The sequence below is a fragment of the Miniopterus natalensis genome, chromosome 17 (genome assembly GCF_054644295.1).
Source record: "Miniopterus natalensis isolate mMinNat1 chromosome 17, mMinNat1.hap1, whole genome shotgun sequence".
Classification (NCBI taxonomy): domain Eukaryota; kingdom Metazoa; phylum Chordata; class Mammalia; order Chiroptera; family Miniopteridae; genus Miniopterus; species Miniopterus natalensis.
In genome coordinates, this window is record NC_142097.1 from 29,925,761 (window position 1) to 29,944,472 (window position 18,712).

The 18,712-nt window shown below is 38.6% G+C and overlaps 1 pseudogene; it reads right to left on the minus strand.

Annotated features, from left to right (window-relative positions):
- Nucleotides 1-3,517: 3,517 nt before the first annotated feature.
- LOC107529814 (large ribosomal subunit protein uL23 pseudogene) lies at nucleotides 3,518-13,620 on the minus strand (annotated as a pseudogene).
- Nucleotides 13,621-18,712: the final 5,092 nt, after the last annotated feature.

Below are 18,712 nucleotides of genomic sequence, written 5' to 3' on the forward strand. Positions count from 1 at the left end.
CCAAGAGTCCCTGGAAAACTGTCACTTACATCAACGTGTCCCCATTCATATTTCATTCTTCTGCTGGCCGAGTCTCTCCCTCTCTCACACACACTTTCGACTACAGAACAGAATGTCCATTTCACACCGTTCAGGATCCCTGTCTCATTTTTCAGTTGCTAACTCAATACCATGCCCTGCAGCTCTTCAGACACTCATTCTTTTAAAGGCATCGGCTGAACCAAGTTCATTGGCTGCAGGTTTAATAAACTCTCCCGGGTGCTGGTATCTTTCAGCCTGTCAATTTTAAAATCCTTTCCTGAGCACCATAGATCACTGCCGAGAGAGAAGTGCACTCACAGAGAGAGACAGCGGGAAAATACCGGATGCAGAGACTGCAAATGAAAAGGCTCCAAGGCTGTCACCGATGAAGATAATTAAGAGCCCAGTTGTCAATAAAATCGCTTTATGAATGCCAAATGAGATATCACCATCAGAAAGAGGCTGTTTATGGCCCGGTACCTTCAGGGGTAATGAATACAATATACATTAAGAATTACTCAAGATGTCCATTTAAAAGTCCTTAGATTTCCTACTAAGCCCTCAACCTTTGCTTAAAAGTGGAAAGATATAAACTATCAGCTCTTTCAGTGAGGGGTCTTACTCCTTATTTACTTAATTTATTTTACTGTCACATAAAATCAGGACCAGTCTTCACGCCAATCTTCCTTAAAGATGGCACATTTCCTTCTCTCTCCTCTGATCCCATTCTCTATTTAGAGAGCATACTTTGCAAGCTGCCCACCTACTGCCTTGCATTGCCTTTTAATTGCATTTGTTTAAATGTCTTTTCTCAACCAATGAAATTATAAACTACTTGAGGGTAGAAACAATGACTTGTACTTCTCTTGTCTGACCCACAACAGCTGGCAGAGTGAAAATACAATACCAGTGGCTCCATATAAACTCTTGCACAGGACTAAAACGAGAAACTTGGAGACTGAGAAAGTTTGATTCTGTCGGTCCTTCTGGACTTCACAGAAATGTTATCTCAGAGCTTTCTCGACTCATGCATTATTGATTTTTACAGGTGCCACCTTTTTCTAAGGAGATATGGGGCACTAACAGCCAACCACAGTGTGTCATTTTAATCAGCAACATTTTCAGTCTTATCCTAATCAGAAACCATTGTGCAGTTAGGATGGGTCTCATAAATGACAATCAGCTCACCATTGTTAAGTGGTGAGTACACTATAATATCACCAAAGCAGAAAACGGCCCTGAAGTGTTCTCTTAAGTCATCCTGCTGGAAGGCAAGGCCCAACTACCTGCTGGAAAAACTTAGAAGAGGCTTGAAGTTGAATAAATCACCATGAGCAATTGTAAGAACAAATCACCCAGGGTGATGTGTTATCTTTCTGTCTTCACACATGGGGGGAAGATCATCTTATAGTCATGATTTTCATATCATGGCCTGGCTCTGTAATTCTGTTAGTTAGGATGGTATTCTCCATCTCCTATCAAAAATAGTGTATCTACATTGATTCAGGAAGAGGTTTTCCCAGAAGTAAGAGATAGTGACACAGGATTAATTGCTTTCTCAGTTTCCTGTTAGATGCTGGGACCGGAGACCAATCCTGAAAATATAGGTCCTGTCGACCAAAAGGAGAGATTGGAGTGTAATAAAAGACATTTTAGACAAAGAGGGTAAGGTGAAGAACAGATAGGCTTTGGCTAGAATGCATTGATTAATTTTTAAAAATAATAATTGTAATTCCCTGGGGAACTATGTTATTTATTAATTCAATCTACATGCAGCAAACACCTGGTGTGTGCAAATAACTGTGCTGAGAAATACAGGCATACGGAGGCATAACCTTTAACAAGCTTGTAACTTGGTAGAAAATATATTATACACAAAAATCATTAAGGCACCATAAGGCGATGTGTGAAAAGAACATTAGTGTGTTTTTATGGTGTTTCATACACCTACCTGATATTCCACAGAGATTAGGATTTCATAGGTTTGCCATATACCTAAGAATCTGTATATCTTTACGAAGCTCAGAGAATTCTTATACTTAGTCAAATTTGGGAGACAGCCAATCAGGTCTTTGTAGTTTAACTTGTGAGACAATTTACACATGGAATGTTGAGTACACGGTGGGGAAAGTCCTGTCTGCTCACCTGGTTTTGAGGAATGAATAATATTTCCATATTGAGATGAATGTAGATGTGGGGAATAGCCCAAAATAAGGCAACAACTTGAGCAAAGCACAAAGGCAAGAAGTCAGAAAGTATATTAGAGGGAGCAGGAAATCAGTCCAGAAAGGAAGGTTGAAGCCAGAACAGACAAGGTCTTGGTTGACAAGATATTAAGTGAGTTTAGATTTTAACTACCAGAGACTAGGAAAAAATGATAATGTCCCAGCAGGAGAATGATATAACCAAAGTATTATTTATGAAGAATTATTTAACAAACAGCAGCTTAAAAAATGGATTGTATTAGTAAAAATAAATAAAATAAGCTTAGAGACAAGGCAGGGCTATTGCACTGTTTTGCTTAAGCAAAAATGAGGTATGAACTAGCATAGTGTCAGTGGGAAGGAGGGGCTTTAACCAAGAGGCCGGGGAATGAAAGAACTTACAGAACTTGGTTGCTGATTATATACTGAGGGAAGAGGAGGGGAGATAGTCAGACGACTAAGTATTGCTACACCTGATAGCCATAGGAGAATGGTGGTTATTAAAAATGAAAGAATACAAAAGTTGAGCTAGTTTGACAGTGTAGGAGTAGAATTGAGCAGATGATTATTTCAATGTTAGATTTGTTCAGTTTAAAGGATTTGAAGAATATTTGAGTGGAAATATCTAGTATAGAGATGGGCCAGGAAGATAACCTAGGTGAGTGGAGGCTGTGGAGTGATGGGACTCTCATATAGCTGCTCGCAGGAGTATAAATTAATATAATTGTTTTCGGAAAACTGTTGGATATTACCTATTAAAGCTGAACATATGGATGCACTGTCATAACTCAGCAATTCCATGCCTAAGTACAAAAAGGTATGTACAAGAATTTTCACTGCAACACTGTTTATACTTGCCAAAAACTAGAACTTAAACAAATGTCTATCAATAGTAGAGTACATAAATGCATTGTGGCATAATTATAATTATAGTAATGAGAAAGAAAAATGAACAATTGCTATGTGCAGCAACCTAAAAGCCTGTGATAGGCACAACGATAAATGAAAAAAGCTAGACACAAAAGATTCCATTTATATAAAGCTCAAAAATAGGTACAACTATTCCACAGTGATAAGGTCAGGAGAGTGGTTGATTTTAGGAGGGTAGTGGCTGAGACATAGCATGAAGAGGCCTTCCAGGGTACTGATAATATTCTATTTCTTAGTCTGGGTAGTGATTACAAGAGTGTGATCACTTTGTGAAATGTACCAAGAAGAAAATGTATGATTTGTGTTCTTTTTTATTTACAATAAAACATTTTTATATTTAAAATTAGCCAGTGGGACTCAGTTCAGATTATCCCAATTTTGTTGGCAACATCCAGAGCATCATAGTCAGGAGCCAGTTGAACATACGCTTTCTTCTCTCCATCAGGCCTGATCAGGTGTTGACCTTGGCCATGTCAATGTCATGGAGCTTCTTCACTGCCTGTTTGCTCTGGTGCTTGTTGGCTTGACATCCACAGTGAACACAAGCGTATGGTGGACTTCCATTTTCTTCATGGCTGACTCAGTAGTCAGGGGGAACCTGCTGGCGGCACAGTGGTCAAGCTTGTCTCTCTTGGGGGCGTTCTTCCAAGGATATTTAGGCTGCCTTCCGAACCACAGTGTCTTTAGCCCTTGGAAGTTGGGGCTTCTTTTTTTGTGGCTTGTGGACACCTTTCCACTCTACTCTTTGCCTTTAAAGACTTGGCTTTGGCTTTGGCTTTGGCTTTGTGAGGGGCAGGTGCTTCCTTCTTTGATTTCGGCACCACCTTGTGAAACGGCTGTTTTCTTTTCTTTATGTGTGCTCTATTTTAGAAGCTTAATGACAAATTGTATAGGAGTTGAGGACTAGAACTGACTTTTAGCACAGGATATCAGAAAATGTTCTCTAAGGTGACATATAACCTGAGATTTGAAGGATTTCATTGTTTCGTTTAACTTCTACACATTTTAATATTGATTTTGATCTATGACATAATTAAAATTTCATGTTGAAAAGGGAGAGAAGAAACATATTTCTGTTCTACAAAGAAGCTTCAATAAATTGATTCTGTTTTCAAATTGGTAGAAGCACCTTTTTCTATATTAAATGAGTAAATCACTTGTTTAAGGCATGTCCTGAAGACCAAAAGCTGAGGCTAAAATAAGATACACGAAGAAGACTAGTCCAGATTTAATGGGTTTGGGAATTGGGAAGAATGGATTTGGGTCACAAATGAAAGGTATTAGACTAAAGGGAAGAAAAATCACTAAATGTCAGCTCACTGCATGATATAGCCTAGAGTCTGAAAAGCAGAGAGAGGGTCTCTAGGAGCCCTCCCCTAGCACTCTGGCTAATTTGGTATGAAATGGGTTTTATATGAGCCAGCATATTACAGGGTAGAGATGAAAAATAACCTCCCCTCAACCTCCCCGCCAAACTTCCTCAAACCCCACACACACCATATTCCCAGTGATTGGTAGCAGCTGCATGGAGTACAGCATCCAGAAAGATTCTAAGACCATATGTGGGCTCAACAGAAAAGAGTGTCAGGATGGTCCATCTACATATGTTACAGGGATTTGAGGGAGGAATGTAAGGTGACCAACTCATTCCATTTTGCCTGAGAGTCTCTCAGTTTTATCACTGAAAGCCCCATATTCCAGGATCCCAGGCAAACCAGGATGTTACTCCTACTACTAGGAAATGATGACCTGCTTGCCTTCTGTGATCTAGTTGAAAAAGCCTGGTGCTAGCAGAAAAATAACCTGGCATGGTTATCTCTTTGCACAACCAAATTATTTTATACCTTGGAAAAACCACTTTGTACTCAGAACCTCAAATTTCTTTTAAAGTGGGGAAAATAATATCCGGTTATAAAATAAAGGGCATTGCAAGTCAAGATATAGAAACAACCTAAGTGCCCATCAATGGACAATTGGATAAAAAAAAGTGTGGCACCTATATACAATGGAATATTACTCAGCCATAAAAAAGAATGAAATCTTACCATTTGTGGCAACATGGATGGACCTAGAGGGTAATGTGCTGAGTGAAATAAGTCAGACAGGGAAAGACAATACCTTATGATTTCACTTATATGTGGAATCTAAAGAACAAAATAAACAGAACAGAAACATTCAGAAAGAGAACAAACTGATGGAATCTCAGTAAATATTGTTACTTTGCTCTTCTTTTTTAGAGCAGCAAGTTTTAATCAGGGCCACAGCTAGCACCCTTAACATGGCCAAGCTGCTATTAATGGGGCAAGAGTATGTGAACAGCCCTATCCAAGTCAGTTTTCCAAATCATGTGACATCTTGTTAACACACATCAAAAAAGGGCTCCAGGGCAGAATCTTTTCCAGACACTCTGGGTTAAAAAAACAGGCTCTTTCATGTGAGTCTTCCCAGGGTCTTTAATATGCCTACATGTGAAAAAAACACCATCCTAGAGAGGGGTGTAGTGAGCAGCTGCTCACTGCAGAATACTTTCCCCATTTTGCCTTTTGCTCTCTCAGTTATTATTCGTTATCTTCATTTCCTTTTAAAATGCTTCTCCAGCACAGAGCCTGTATCATGTTGTGGGTACAAATTTACGCCTCCAGTTTCTGCTCCTGTCTCTTCTTTCTGCTCCTTTGAACATGTTCTCAGTCTTCTTCATCCCATGAGGCACTTTTTCCAGCTAAGAACTTGAGTTTTCATGAAACACCTCCACAGACCACCTGAGCAAGACAATAAACCTCACAGCGACAGGGACCACTGGTTCCCAGGGACCACGCAAATAATGCACTCCCGGATCTTATTTCTTTCTGATAAAATTGCAATGAGGACCAAAATAAAATAAAAGCATAATGTGAACCAATTTTTTATGACAGTAATTGTAACGAGGATGGGAACTGGTACAACTCAAGCATTTGACACCCGAAGCTCCACTTGGTAAAAACCTAATCTATTTTTCATCAGCGTTTTCTCACAGAAGATTCCATGGGACAGGCCAGAAGCCCCCCGCTCCACTCGCAATCAGATTAGTCCATCTGGCCTGCTGCCATCTCTAAATGCTGTCCTCTCAATGAGAGTCACGTACAGATAGACACTCGAGTGACATTTTTTCGTTTTAGCCAGGGAAGAAAATACAGCCCGTTGTGCTGAAATGTCATGGTAACAGCGCCTGCAGGAAATGTGTTGCTTTCATGAAAAGAACAGGGTGAACTTCTGATGGCATCTAACTAGAGGACATAAGAAATCCCAAACTGTGCTCTATGGCCCTCTTACCAAGCAAGGTTTTCCAAAGAGTTCAACACAGAGGAAATTATAGCATATGCTTAATAAAAGCCCTCTCTGTTTTTAGCTGAGCCTCGCCCAACACTCCTTAAAGAAAAGTGTTAATAATACTGGGTTATAACACAGAGCTTAGTTTCAAGGCCTTGTGCAGGGTCACCTGCTTCTTAAACATAAGCCTGGATCTCGTTTTTACCATCTCCTGGCTCAGACCAATGACCAATATTCAGGTGGAAAAAGGAAAGGAAGATGGCCAACACTGTTAATTCACCCTTCTCATTGTTAATTTACTAGGTTCAAGGTCTGGAGAAGTGGTGACCAAATTAAGCCATCTGGTGCACGGTGACTCTGCCCACTAGTGAATCTTGTCCAGTCAGTATCTTGTACTTGAAGTCATCGGTCAGCACGAAGGCCCAATCTAGCCCATTTGCTTTTTGACCCCCTGCCAACATCTAATCTTCGACAAAGTGACATTTCATTACTCCATTCAGATCGCTAATGTAAGAGAGAGATTTTATCATCACGCAGGCAGCTCCCTGGGATAGAGTGGGCATAGGGCGGCACAGATTTATTAACGGTGACAAGAGCAAAAACTGCAACATGCCACTCCATTCTTGTAAACTTTCAGTCATTATTTCTTTTTCAGCCTTAAATTTGGCTTTAATAGGAGGGTCATGAACATGCTTCTGCTTTTCTCTTATCACCTAATGAACGACCATTTCCCAGGCTGGAGTGTAAATGAGGGGACACCAATCTTGCTCTCTTATAACAGGGTTTTTTGACCAGTGTTTTCTACTCCCTTTTTTCCCAAAATTATGTGTAATTTTGTAAAGCACTGTGTAAGATAGCCTTTGCACTTTTACTTACAAAAAATATAACTGGTGTTAGGAAGTCAAATTTGTTTTCTGAGCTTTCTAATAAACATTTCCGAAAAGAATCATCTCTCCCACAGAAGTCGACAGATAGACAACATGTGGGGCCCCCGGCATGCTGTGATAGCTTGAATGTCACCTGCACCGATATGGGTCACCATCCTGTGGAAACAGGATTTCAGTGGTCAAATCACTTTCACCTGTGCTTTTCCCCCCACCCAAGGCCAGCAGGAACAATCCACTTCCCACCTGCTTCTCCCATATCAAAAGGACACAAAATGTCAGAGTGGTTGGCATCACCACTCTGAGTCGGTGGAGAGCCCACTGCAAGATCTAAAGCTGCTTCTCTAACTCCTGGTGTAAACATCTGCAAGGTATGTTTGTAGTGCTAATCATGCTCAGTGTTACACAGAAATCATCTTTCAGTCCCTTCCTCCTCTCCTCTTCCCCCTTCCTTCTAGGCTAAGTCTTCTCCTGGTAGCCATGACCTAACATCTTTCTTCTCTGACCTCCAGGTAATTTTCTGCTCCCAAATTCATAAACTCCTTTCACACTTCATCTCTCTGCCAACTCATACAGAATCTATCCTTCAAACAAAGCCATTCCTGACTTTTCTCACTCACACTGGTTGCTGTTAGCTTATAATAACACTAGTTTTTATTTAATTATCTACTTTACAATATCATAGAATGTTAGAGCAAAAGGAATCTTGAAATTATCTATTTTGCCCAGTAAGAAAAAGGGAGTATAGGAAAATGGGAAACATAATAAGCGCAGAAGAAACAAAGAAGTCCTGATAGAGCAATAATTACAATGAATTAAATGGACTAAATTTGTCAGTTAAAAGACAGATTGTCAGAGTGAATTTATTTTTTGTTTCAAAAGGGACATAAAAATACAATTGAAGGCCAAAAACATATATACCAAAAAAACACTTTTAAAATTATTGTTTGCATAAAGATGTTAATATCAGGCAAAACAAACGTTAAGAGAAAACTTGTATCAGTGATTGACACTAATATTGAAAAAATGTCAATTCATCTAGAAAAATATAACAGTTCTAAAGTTGTATCCTAATTTTTTAAAATGCCTCAAAATATACCAGCAAAATAAATAAATAAAATTACAGGAAAAAAATTTAAAAACCATTCTCACAGTGAAATATTTCAATACACATCCCACATTACCAATAAGCCAAGAACATAAAACAAATAAGTATACTAAAGATTTGAAAAATATAAATAGCATGATTGATTAATGAACATATATAAATCAACACCTGTCACTTTTAAAATATACATTCTTCCATGCACACTAGGACAACTTACACAAATCAGTATTTACAAATACTGACCATTAATTAAGTCTCAAAAGATTTCAAAGAATAGATATACAGACTATGTTTTCTTAAAATGCAATTATAGAAGTCAATAATAAAAAGAAAAATTTGAGAATTTCTATACATTTGGAAATTTGAAATACCTCTTTCAAATAAATAGAGTTGAAAAGGAAATAATAATGAAAATGTTAAACTACTCAGAAGAAAATATTACATATCAAAACCTGTGGAATATAGCTAAAATGGTATTCAGAGGAAAATTTTAGCTTTAAAATAAGCTTATATTAGAAAAGCAAAAGTCTAAAATTAACGAGTGAAGCATAATAAAATTACAGAAAAGTAATCAACTTAAAAGCAGAAAATAAATGAAATAGGAAACAAAGTCATTAGAGAACATCACCAAAGACAAATTCAACTAGTTAAAAAGATAAGCTTAATAATTCTCTGGAAGATTAATCCAGAAAAAGAGACAGAGGGAAGAGACAAATTAAAATGTGATTAAAAAGGAAGCATAACTATAGTTACATTAGAGATTTTTTGAATTCTAAGAGAGCGCTACGAACAACTGTATGCCAAACATTTTGAAAACTTAGATGAAATGAAAACATGCTATCAGAAAAAACAACAACAACAACAACAACAAAACAGAGTTGGGAAGGAATAGGATAGTGCCATAACCCTTCGGAAATCTTCACACACAAATCCACACTCAGGCAATACTGCAGATTTCCACCAAACTTCCAAGAAACATATCATTTCAAAATCACACAAAATCTTCCAGCATACAGAAAAATAGGAACACTTTTACAGGCTATAATTCCTTCAAATGCTCATCAGTTTCTCAATGTCATCGTGGGAAGAAATAAGTAGTTACGCATTCATTAGTCAGTTTGCAACATCTCTCCGCCCTTGGAAATTTTTATCTGTCCTCATATTTGCTCAACTTTCTCTTTTTTTTTTAAAGAAGCTGTGAAAGTTTTTTGTTTGATCTTTATTGATCTCAGAGAGAGGAAAGGAGAGAGAGGGAGAGAGAGAAACATCAATGATGAGAGAGTCATTGATCGGCTGCCTCCTGCACGCCCCCTGCTGGGGATCGAGCGCGAAGCCTGGGCATGTGCTCTGACCAGGAATCAAACCAAGATCGCCTGGATCCTAGGTCAATGCACAACTGCTGAGCCACACCCAGGCACATCAACAAAAAGTTGATGAGCCGGCTTGCTCATCAGCTTTTTCTTTCTCCATGTTGACACACAGAAATCTGAAAGCATATTCTTTTCTTAAAGCTGCCAACTTGAAGTATACAAATGGGCCCAACTCTTCCAAATAAACTCAAGGATTAAGAGTTGAATTACAATGTCTTAGTCTTTTGGAAAATTTAAGAAGTCAAATATTGTTTTTTAAATCTTTACAGACATGGTTATTTCCATTATCTGAAGCCATCTAAGAAATCATAAAGAGAACTGAGGGGCAGTTTACTCCCACAAAAGGAAGCTGTAATAAACAAATATATGGAAAATGTTTGACTCAATATTAATAAAATGCAAAGTCAACCTTGAGATGACAATTTATTCCTGTTAAATTATTAGAGTTATTCAAAAGCTTTAAATATTCACACAAAAAGTGGCACTGTCGTGTTGACCTTGGGACATTCCCATGTACTGGTGGCACTGTATGGCTGTACAATAATTTTTTGAATCTACTAGGAAATGTATCCTAAAGAAAGAACAGAACAAAATAACCACAAAAAGCTATATCCGTGAAGATAGTGCACGAATATCTGTAACAGCAAAGACTTGTAAACAATTTAAATGTCTATGTAAATGGTGCCACATTAAGTTAATGGAATAATAATGCGATATTATACTGCCCAAATGTTATTAAGCAGCTTGTAAGAGAGATAATGATGGTCACTATGTATCATCATGGGAAGCGATAATGACATAATGTTAAGTGAAAGCAGATTATAAATCAGACCACTAAGAACAACTACAAAAAAATATATGCACGTGGAGGTGAAAGAACATCTGAAAACTAGGAAATCAATTATTGGATTAGAATAATGGCATAGTAAGTGATTTATATTCTATTGTTTAAACTTCCTTTATTTTGTTGTGGGGGAAAAAATGCCTTTAAATTATTTTTAAAGAAATTGTTTTCATGAATGAGAGATGGTGCAGGCTAGCCTTCCAAACCCAGGGACTTTAGCATGGACATTTATCACAGCGAATGGATTTGAAAGATGACCATTAAACTCCAATGGATTTATTTAACTATAATGGCAAAGCATTTGGCCACACTTATATGCTTTTTAGTAGCTCATCACTATAAGTAATTTTCCAGAACGTTTTTTTTTCCCTTTTCATTTAATCAATCAAATTCATGTACTAACCAAAGAAATACCAAGAGACCCAGTGCTGCTCTCATAAGAGATTTGACATGGATAATGTAAGTTCTGTGATTCATAGGGTACAGCTGTAGTTCTTCAGCGAGAGTCTCTCTCACAATTTGCCTGCACTCCAAACATTTCTGGAGGTAAATTTCAAATTTTAATATCTAGATTATATGATCAAATTTAGCTGCAGTTGAAAACAACCAAGAATTTCCATGAGAGGAGCTACCAAACATATTCATTCGCTCTGAACTTACTTGTTCATGAGGATGGCAGAATCTTTACCAGCACAGGTCAAGTTTCTTGACTAGAATGGAGGCCAGTAACTCGGGGGCCCTCTTTACTTATATTGTTGTCTTCCCCTCGCCCCTCATCCTCTGATCACCACAGGGAAGCCCCCGACCCCTATGTGGGGCACAGGAAGGAAAGGAACTGAGGTATGGCGCTAAGATAGAGAGAAGTGCCCTTACCGGACAGGACACCCCTGTGTGTGGAGAAGCTCCCCTTGGCCACCATTTCACTTCGAGGTACTTCCATATATAGCCAAGTATATGCTTTAGCTTTTGTTAGTAATCCCCACCCGGGGATGTTTTTTCCATTGCTTTTCAGAGAGAGTGGAAGGGGGAGAGGGAGGGAGAGAGACGGGGAGGGAGAGAGGGGGAGGGAGGGAGAGGGAAAGAAACAGTGATGTGAGAGACACATCGATGGGTTGCCTCCCACACACGCCCCACTGGGGCCGGGATCGAACCTGCAACCAAGGTACGTGCCCTTGGCTGGAATGGAACCCGGGACCCTTCAGTCCATGGACTGATGCTCTAACCACTGAACATAACCGGCCAGGGCTATATTTTATACCGTAGCTGCTTCAAAATTGATTGGGAGTGGTGGCAGCCTTTGGCTTCAAAGTTGGAAAGTATGAAAATAACTCCTCATAAAATAATCACTGTTAACATAATGACAATAGCTAAGATTTGTAGCACAAATAACACTTTACAAAACGCCTTTGCATGTATTTCACTTAATTCCTACAGCTATTTTACATCCCAAGAATATGAATGTTCTCATTTTACAGATGGCAAAACTGAGGCTCAAAGGGACAGTAGGTGAACCAAACTATGGGCCTGATATGTTAGTATCTTTATGTGGAAAAGATGTCAGAGTTTTGACTTGTCTCAACATAGTGCAGGCAGGAGGCGTATAGCCAGGACTCGAGCAAAGCCCTTCTAACTCAAACCTCATGCTCCTTTGCAAACAGGGGGTGATGTTCTTCTTAGGGAGGTGTGTTGTTTTCTGATCTTTAGGAAATGAACATCTATATGGGCCGGGATGTGTAGCTGGACAGACGAATTGTCATTTGAAAGCCATAGCTGACTTGAGCTGCGTCTGTGTTTCATGGAGGAAGTCAGGAAGAAGGGTAGAGAGTGTGGCTTCCACCATACCAGGTGAAAATTAAATCTCTATATGCTCGTTAAGGTAAGGGAGGAAGGAAACTGAAGCTTGAAAGCCTCTGCCTGCTCTTCTGTCCTAAAGGGTTTAGGTGACCCCTTATTTTATTTTAGATTACTCTTCATTTCAGCAGCGCCCACTAATGGGTCTTTGGATATGCAAAAGTAGACCCAAACTCACTAGAAGGGTGGGAAGAGAATTTATTCTGTACAATAATATGAGACAAATGGAATCTAGAGGGGAGCAAAGAGACTGTGCACCAATGGGCAGATTCTCAGAAGCATACAACATCCATGTTTAAGTTTTCTGTCTTCAAGGCGATAACCCCTCCATCGCCCTGGACCTTCTCAAAGGCTGCACACCCGTAATACACTGGCAGATGCACACGGACACATGCACACATGTGCGCACACACACGCCCTGCATAAAGGAGTTTGGGAGTGAACAGAAAAAAAGTTCAATTTCATGTTTGATTTACTATATGCAGCAGAAAGGAGAATCAGAGGAGACAGGCTGTAACCAGATTGAATTATCAATGTGAAAAGGTGACTATGAGAACATAATCCCTGAGAACCTGTAAAAGTGTGTGGAAAATATCAGATTTAGCTCAGAATTGAAATCTCAAGGACAGGCTGACTTCGCAACCTCTGGGTAAATAACACACCTACGTATAGGAAAGATGTGTACGAGCCTTCCATAGTTTGGTTCATCAATTTACTCAGCAAATACTCAGTGCCTATCAATTGCCAGGCATCATTGCTAGATGCTGACATCAGGAGGGTGAGCCAGCGCTTTCTCAATAATGCGAGAGAGAGTAAGGAACCGGGCGAGGTCAACTCCGTGTGGCGAGAACTAGGAAGGAAGCCCCAGAGCTGTGAAAATGCAGAGAGGAGACACTAATCCCGTCTTAAGAGCAAAAATACTTGATAAGCGCACCCCCTAGATTTTCCAGAACAAACCCAATTTCAAACAATTTGCCTCCAGAGATATACTTTACAGGGCCAGTCTATTTACCCTGATCATGATTCCGAAAATACGGCCACCACTTCCACGGCCCACCAGGAGTTCATCCGTCTTTATGACGTGATTTTCCACCTTCAACATCGCCTTAGGAGTACCGACGCGAGCCGCGAGAGAGCAAGCTCATTACGCAGCCTCCTCCACGGTTTGCAACGAACTAAAAACCCTGCACAGAGCGCAAAACACAAGTAGCTGGGAATTCTGAAAAAGAAACAGATCAGAAAAGGTAAAGCGCCGGTGCAGTGTTGAGTCCCCGGTCTTCTCCCTCCTTTGTCTCCTTCTGTGAACCCAGGGCGGTGAGGAGTGGAAACGCGCAGGGGGCTAGGGCAGCAAAAATGTGAAAGCAGCACTCAGTTTTTGGCTATAGGACCAAGAAAAGGGGCTCTTCTGAGCCAGAAGGTATGCGAGGAAATCCACAGGGTTTTCTCTCTCTGTGTGTGTCTCTCTGTCTGTCTCTCTGTTTGCCCCTCTCTCTCTGTCCCTCTGTGTGTGTGTCTGTGTCTCTCTTTGTGTGTGTCTTTCTCTCTGTCTCTCTCTCTGTGTGTGTGTCTCTGTCCCTCTCTGTCTCTCTCTGTCCCTCTCTGTCTCTCTCTCTGTTTCTCTCTCACTGTCTGTCTCTGTCTCTGTCTCTCTCTGTCTGCAAAAGCCATAGCAATGGTATATATCTAGGTAAACATAATAGACTCTTTTTCCCTCTTAAGTTTTCTTAAGAGCACAAATAAATAAAACTAAAATAGAAAAATAATAAAGAAAATGCAGTCAGACCAAAAGCTACTTCTTTGGGAAGAGTAATAAAATGTATAATCATTAAGACTGACTGACCAAGGGGGAAAAAGGTGACAACGCAGTTTTCCAATATCAGGAATGAAAGCAGTACATCACCACAGGCAGCACAGATGTTAAAATGATAATGATACTACAGACATTGAGTCCATAAATCTAAAACGTAAATGAACTGGCCCAAATCCTTGAAAAACACAACTACCAAAACCCATTCAAGGATATTAGATAACAGGAAAGGCCCTATAGTTACTAAAGATATTGAACTACTGGATGAAAATCTTCTGGCAAAAAAATTTCAGTTCTAGTGGTTCATTGGCCAATTCTACAAAAGACTTATAGAAGCAATTATATGAATCCTATACAACTGCTTCTAAAAAATAGATAATATGTACAAAATCCTTTTATGTAGCCAGCATTACCTTGATACCAAACCTAAAGACATTACCAAAAAAATAAAAATTCTGTGCATAAGTATAAGTTCAAAAATCCATGAAAATTGAGTTAAACTATTATCAAATCAAATCTAGCAATATATAAAATGGATCGTGATCAATTTGGGTTTATCCCAGAAATGTAGGTTGTTTCAACATTCAAAAGTCAACCAGTATAATTCATTATCTTAACAGACTAAAGAAGAGAAGCCACATGATCATTTCAATAGGTGCAGAAAAGGCAATTGAGAAAATGTATGTCCATTAATGATTTTTTAAAAATTCTCAGCAACTATAAACGTATGAGAACGATCTTAACCTGGTAAAAATCATCTACAAAAAAACACTACAGGTAACTTCATGCTTAATGGTGAAAGACTAAATACTTTCCTCCTAAAATTGGAAACAAGGCAAGCATGTACACCCTCACCACTCCTACTCAATACTGTGCTGAAAAACCTAACCAGTACATTGAGGTGATGAGAAAAAAGGGGGGGGGGGCATATACATTAAAAAGTAGAAATAAAACTTCCTCTGTTTGCTGATAATATGATTGTCTGTAGAGAAAATCTAAAGGAGCCCATAAATGAACTCCTAGAAATATTGAATGAGTTTACCATGGTGCCAAGATTCAAGGTCAATATACAAAAATCAATAGTATTTCTATATATTAGAAATGAACAATTGGAAATCAAAATTAGGAACAGCACCACTTGTAATAACAACACCAAAAAATGTAAATACACAGGTATAAATCTAACAAAATATGTGCTGGACACTGTGATGAAAAGTACAAAATAGTGAAGAAGGAAATGCAAAGAGCTCTAAAGAAATGAAGAAATATACTATATCCATGGACTGGAAGAGTTGGTGAGATTCTCTCCAATCTGATCTATAGAGTCAATACAGTCCCAATCAGAACCCCACAACCCTTTCGAAGGTATTGATAAGCAGATCCTAGCTTTTGTATGAGAAGGCAAAGGTACTAAACTAACCAAATAAATTCTGGGAAGGACCAAGTCAGAAGACTCATATTACCTATTTTCAAGCCTTAATCTAAAGCTATAGTAATTAAGGCAATGTAGCACTGGTAATAAAAAAAATAAAAATAGCCACACAGATCAATAGAACAGAATAAGGGGTTCACAAGTGGCCTACTCATACATGAACAACTGGTTTTTCACAAAATTGCAAGACAATTTAACGGAGAAAGGATCGTCTCTTCAGTAAAGATGCTGGAACAATGAGACATGTCCATATGCAAAAAATTAATCACAACCTATATTTTACTTTTTATATAAAAGATTAACTGAAAATAGATCTAAATATAAAAATGTAAAACTGTTAAAAATTCAGAGGGGAACATAGATTTGTGTGACCTTAGATTGTGCAGGGTTCTTAGATATGACACCAAAAGCACGAGCCACAAAAGGAAAATTTTGATAAATTGACATCAAAATACAAAATTTTTGCCCCATGAAAGATACTGTTAAAAGAATAAATACACAAGTCATAGATTGGGAGAAAATATTTGCAAGTCACCTATCTGACAAAGAACTTGTAAACAGAATCCATTAAAAAGCTCAAAATTCAACAATAAGGAAACCAACATCGCAATTTAAAAGCGAGCATAAGATTTGAACAGACACTTCACCAAACAAGAAGTACCTATGACAAATAAACATGTAAAAAAAGTCATCAACATCATTAAAAATACTACGAGATGCCACTATACACCTATTTGCCTGGCTAAAATATAAAATGCTGACGAAACAAGAAATATGAAAACTATGGTCACACAGAAATTTGTGTATAAATGTTTACAGCAGCTTAATTCATAATCACCAAAACTAACTGAGGTGTGAATGGATAAACAAATTGTGATACAACCACACAGTGGACTATTACTCAGTAATGTGAAAAAATGAACTATTGATTCATACGAAAACATCGATTAATCTCAAATGCATCTTACTAAGGAAAACAAAAACAAAACAAAAAAAACACCTCCCAAAAGACTACATATTGTATGATTTCATTATCTGACACTCTGATCAGGCAATAGCATAGTCACAGAAAACAGATTGGTGGTTGCCAGAGTTTGGAGCTGGGAGGAGTTGACTACAAAGAAGTACAAGAGAATTTGGGGGTAATGGAACTGTTCTGTATCATGACTATGGTTTTGGGTACACGACTTAATCTGCGTATAATTTTAAAAAACAAACAACAAAAAAACACCTTACATACACCTTGAACACATGGAAAAGTGAAAGACAGACCATTGACACTTGACTTCAAGCAAGAGTAATTAGGAAACATGCCAAAACACCATATACTTAGATCATTATGGGAAAGCTAGCAACTATATTTTGTAAAGGCTTTCATAATGGCATAGATTGGATTAACAGTCAATGTCTCCATACCTAGCTTTCACCTTTAACTCAAAAATTATGGGATCTAATCAAACGCTAAGGCTCATCATGCAGAGAGCACATTACATGTAACCCTCTTAGAATCGTTGTGCTTCTGAATAAAACATTTGGAGGCACTTAATGGAAAGGTGGTAAGTTCATTGACTTTGTTATTATTACCATAATTAAGGCAAAATATAGCTCGCTAAAAAGGTCTTGCCAAGATAATGAAGATTTCTTAATTACGCGAGTCTTCGGAGCAAGCTAACTTTATGTTAAACTCAATTTCCCCTTGTCACACTAAACCCTTAATCTGAGAGAAACTCGAAGCGGAATCCTGGAATCTGAGAAATAAAAGAAATTACAGGTATCACAGAATCAGACCAAGCCCCACATTTTACAAGTGTGAAATCTGGTTTCCTCTCTTGTGGGACACAGAATTTAAACTCTTACAATGATTGTAGATGGTTTTAGACTAGAATGTGGAGTTTCAAATATCTGTCTAGGCAATAGGCAGAGAGAAAGAAATGGCCTTAATAACCTTAAAATATATGAATCTAGCTCCACTCATTTCCTGTGACTTTGCTTTGAAGACTGTGTGGATTCTGTTGGAGGGTTTTATAATCACTTCTAGTTTTGTAGATTGACTTAGATGTCGGGGTGATCTTTCCTGAAAACAAGCAAGAGAGATAACAAGCCCGCCCCCTGCCCCCTACCACAACGCTACCCCTCAGCCCCGTGCCCAGCCCCAGCTTTGTCTGCACCAAGGAGAAGAAAGAAGATGCCATTTTGCCGGGTCACAGGGAATAAAGCCATAGATGGAGAATGGCAGGCAATCTAAGAGCCTGTGAGAAGACTTCACAGATAATATTAATTGTCCAGCCTCTTCTTATCTCTCCAATGGAAAAAGTTAATATGCACCCAGAGGAGCGAGGGCACAGGTACAAAATTTCCCTAAGACATTATTACCTTCAAAATCCATGCAAAAATGTGTGTGCTGCTCCATAATTTATCACCTGTTTTAGTATACGAATAAAATTTCCACCAAACCAAAAATTATCTGTTTCTAGGAAATGCCCCTGAACTTGCTGGATATGAGTAATGTTTATCTTTTAGCTCTTTGTGTCATTCCCCCAAGCAGACATCTGTGGTAAACATAGAAATGTGTGTTCTAAACAAAAACATACACAATAATCTAGTGAAATTGGAATTTTTCTGGGCTGCGGAAGCAGAGGTAGGCCTGGCACACACATTCCTGTTGCCAGGCCTTCCTCTGGGTAGGTAGTCAACAGAGATGAGTGCCATGTCCATCAAAAAGGCTGGTACAAGAATGTTGATAGCAGTTTCATTCATAACAGCCAAACACTGGAAATGACCCACATGTCTACACACAGTACAATGAATAAATAAGCATGCAATGGTCATATGGTGAACTACTAAACAGCAATAAAAAAAGAACAAGCTACTGATACACAAAACCATAGGGATGAATCGCACAGATAAAATGTTAAATGGAAGAAGTCAGACGCTAGAGATTAAATGTTTTATGAA